Raw genomic sequence first — 4,397 nt, 5'->3', positions numbered from 1 at the left:
AATATAAAATCTTTTTTTTTTTTTTTATGTCTTTTATATTATATTTTTAGTATTCTATCTTATTTCATTATTTAAACTAAACAAAGCCAAATTTAGAAACCACACTACAAAGTTCTTCAATTACAAGTTACAACCCAGTTATTGCGAAAATAAAGTCTCTCAATCTTTTTGTTTCGCTTAAGAAGGTAAATTGTAATTTTTTACTATATATTTTATAGGTAAAATTAAGAGAAAACATAAGAAAAAAATTAAAAAATTTAAAATTATACTTTACTCCCTCAATTAAAAAAAATTGAAGGAATTTATTCCCTAAAATCATTTTTGATATTCCAATTGTACCAATTACGTTCCTGAAATTAATAAAAGTGCACCATGTTAGTCCCGAACTCATTTTCTATTAACGGCATGATGACATGACTTGATAACGTGGACTGTTAGTTATACGTATCACTCCATGGTTTGGCCATGTATTGACTAGTGACACGTGGCACATGCTGATGTGGACGGTTTGCCACGTGTCGCAACAATATTCATCCACGTATCATCTGCTATGTCATTATTGTAGATGCACTAAATCAGTCCTACGCTTTGTTTTAAGTGATTCATTTTAGTCTCTGAAATTGAATGTTATGCACCAAACTAGTCCCTTCACCAATTTTTTCTCATTTTTTTTTAAATTTCAAAAATTTCAATATTTTTAGATGCACTAATTTCAATTCTATTTTTTCAAATATCGTTTAAATACAAATGTTTTTATAAAATTTTTTAAGATTTTAGTTTTAATTGTATAATTTCTCTATAATAATTTAACATTGATAAATTTCATAATAGATAAGTATGTTATTATAAAAAAATAATTGTATAATTTATTAGACACATTTTTTAATCCAAAAATACATGTTTTTAACAAAAATTAAAATACACATTTTTTTATTCTTATGAAATATTCGTTTTTGATTGTGTAAATGAGTTAGATCGAAAGTCTTTCAAGCATGTTTATTATCATCTCTATTATCATCTCTAACCTCTTTTAATTTAGTCCATTTATATACAATAAAAAACATGTATTTCATACAAATTACAAAAAAATGTGTATTTTAATTGAGAGACCATTTTAGAATTTAACTCGACTTTGTCACTAGTACACAAGCCTCAACACCACTTGCCTCATTTTTTATTTTTTTTTGCTGGTCGTTTGAGTCTTTGGACAATGGTACATAAGTAAAGAAGAGTACACTGCCCGACAACAGAAAGAAAGTGAGATTATATAGGCCTAAAAACTTGCCTACATAATTGGGCCTCTTATTTTACCTGACCCTCCCCTGAGGAAAAACCCAAAAACATGGAGATATGTTTGAGAAGCCGGTGAAACCTGTCTTCTGCAGACCCAAACCTTTCTGTCTTTCCAAACTTTCTTTTCTCTTTTTAATTTCGAAAGTCATGCTCTTACTGACCCAAAAAATAAAATTCTAATTTTTCTTTTCAAAATTTTCATATCTCGAGGACAAAAAGTAAAAAATTTCTCATATCTTTGTTAGGATTATGGGGCTTATTTGGTAGTTTAACGGCCCTAAGCGTGATAGAAAAGAAGAGTTATGCTACACATACAAGTCTTTTTGGCTTACAAGTCTTACAAGTTGGGCCAAATCTAACAAAAACTACATTTACCCACTGGAGCGTGATAACACGCGCGTCACTCAACCATTTTCAAAGCGCGCTCTCACTCACCATTATGGAAGATACTTCTTCTTCTTCACGTTCCTCCTTCTCCTCCTCGTCTTCCTTTGTCTTCTTCTCCTTCTTTTTGCGTTTCTCCTTCTTTTTCTTCGTGTGTTTCATCTTCATCGTTTTTTTATTACTGTTGTTGTTGCTGCTGCATTTTTTTCTCCTCTCCTTTCTATTGATTTTTGCAACGTTATGTATTTTTTTTCTTCTTTGTTTGATTTTTTCTCTCAAGAAGAATTATAAGAAAACGAAATAAGAAGATGAGGAAGAAGAAGCAGTAGAAGATGAAGAGGAGGAAGAGGAAGAATTTTGAATTATACAAAACTTATCAGAATAAAAATACACTCAAAATTTTTTAAAATATACCCAAATATTTTCGTGTTACCCCCAAATATCTTCGTGTTACACCCAAATTTGCTGCAAATACAGAAAAATATTTTCTCTAATGCTGCGTTTTTTCTTCTTCTTTTTTTCCTTATTTCTTTCTTTCTTTTAATTAAATGAATGTAAGTTCATCCTCTTCCAAGTAATTCTGCAGCATTATGTGTTTTTTCTTCTTCTTTGTTTGATTTTTTTGTTTTTATTCTTGTTAAGAGAGTAAAACAAGAAGAAACTTGAGAAGGTAAAATAAAAAGAAAAAGATGAATAAGAAAAAAAAGAAGAAGATGGTGATGATGATAAGAAAAAAGAAGAAACAGTAGAAGATGAACATGAGGAATAGGAAGAGTTTTGAATTATGCAGAACTTATCAGAATAAAAATACATCCAAATTTGCTGCAAATACAGAAAAATATATTCTCTAATGCTGCATTTTTTTTCCTTATTTTTTTCTTATTTCTTTCTTTCTTTTAGTTAAATGAATATAAGTTCATCATCTTCCAAGTAATTCTGCAGCATTATGTGTTTCTTCTTCTTCTTTGTTTGATTTTTTTTTGTTTTTATTCTTGTTAAGAGAGAAAAACAAGAAGAAACTTGAAAATATAAAATAAAAAGGAAAAGATGAATAAGAAAAAAAAAAGAAGAAGATGGTGATGATGATGATGATAAAAAAAAAAAGAAGAAACAGTAGAAGATGAGAAAGAGGAAGAGGAAGAGTTTTGAATTATGCAGAACTTATCAGAATAAAATACACTTAAAAATTCTTAAAATATACCCAAATATCTTCGTGTTACACCCAAATATCTTCGTGCTACACCCAAATTTGCTGCAGAAAAATGTTTTCTCTAATGCTATATTTTTTCTTCTAAATTGAGCCACACCTTAGCCACTTGATTGGATTCAAAACAATAATCAATTTTGTTCTGGTTCAATTGACAATCTGAACCTGAATTATTATTATCTTCAACAACGAGATAACTGATGATGAAGGAGAAAGAGAAAAAAAGAAAAGAGGAGAAGAAATTTCAATAAAAAAAGGGTTAAGTATTTTTTTCGTCCTTAAGGTCTTTGAGTCAAAATCAAAATCGTCCCCGACCTTTTTTTTCTTATTAAAATCATCCTCAACGTTACAAAACGTTATAAAATCATTATTTTCTATCTCACAATTAATAAAAATAATAAAAAAACAAAAACAAAAAACCCCTCCCCTCACCTCACCCCCACTCCCGATGTCTCTTCCCTTCCCATCCCCTTCCTTCTGCTCTTTTCGGACTCCCCCTTCCTCTTCCTTTCCCACCCAAAAAATTCCAATTCTTCTTCTCTCCTTCAGCAATAGCAACAACTAAATTCAGCAACAACAACAACCACAGAAATTAAAAAGAATTAAAAAATTGATGTTTATGTTCTTCAAAAAAAAGGAAAAACAAAAAAAAGGAGGAACGAAGATGAATCCAAAACCCCCTAAAACAGCCAAACACACCCACTTGAACAATCGGTAAAGTAGAAAACAGCTAACAAACGCTCTAAAAGAGCGCCGCATTCTGCCAGTCCCCAACCCACGCTCTCTCTGCTAATGGAGAACCTGCAGTATGCGGAGGAGCTGGTTCGGGAGTTCCTCATCTTCCGAGGCTTCACCAACACTCTCCAATCCTACGACTCTGAGCTCCGAACCAATCTTGGAAAGGGCTTCCACATCGATAAGATCATCGACCTCATCTTCTCCCTCTACGTTCCCAAACTCCAAGTTGATAGGATCGTTGCCCTCGTCTCCTTTCTACGCTCTCCAAAATCCACACTTCTCTTCTCCGCTTCTACGTCGTTCACGCCTTGCAACGCTCACAGGATTGGACTCGCTGGTTCGGTGCGTTTTGCTGTCAACGGAGACGGTGACGTGGGACTGGGCGGCAAGGTTGTGGACCTCGTTGGGGAGAAGAAGGTGGAGAAGGAGGCGGGGGCGAAGATGGTATGGTGGCGAAAAGAGAGAGAAGAAGAATTGGGGTTGTGGTTGGGAGGGGGGTTTCGAAGAAAGGGGTAGGAGGAAGGGTAGGAAGAAGGGGATGAGAGGGAAGAAACTGAAGAGATGCAGGGTTTGGGTTTGGGTTTGGGTTCGGGTGGGGGGAGGGTGAGGGGTTGTTTTGTTTTTTTTAATATTATTTTTATTAATTATAAAGGGTAATTTGGTCAAAATAATAAAATTGAAGTAGTAAAGGATGATTTTATAACGTTTTGTAACGTTGAGGATGATTTTAATAACAAAAAAAGGTCGGGGACGATTTTGATTTTCACCCCAGACC

General features: G+C 33.2%; 1 long non-coding RNA gene across 2 annotated transcripts in view; it reads left to right on the top strand.

Annotated features, from left to right (window-relative positions):
* Positions 2,337-4,397, top strand: part of LOC107646111 — a 20,847-nt gene continuing 18,786 nt past the window's right edge. For both annotated transcript variants that reach the window (XR_001621627.2, XR_001621625.2), the window contains exon 1: positions 2,337-2,347. This is a non-coding gene — a long non-coding RNA (uncharacterized LOC107646111). The remainder of the gene's footprint in view (positions 2,348-4,397) is intronic.

The sequence above is a fragment of the Arachis ipaensis genome, chromosome B06, assembly GCF_000816755.2.
Source record: "Arachis ipaensis cultivar K30076 chromosome B06, Araip1.1, whole genome shotgun sequence".
Lineage (NCBI taxonomy): Eukaryota > Viridiplantae > Streptophyta > Magnoliopsida > Fabales > Fabaceae > Arachis > Arachis ipaensis.
Note: the sequence above shows the minus strand (reverse complement) of the source record. Positions and strands in the feature narration are given on the sequence as shown.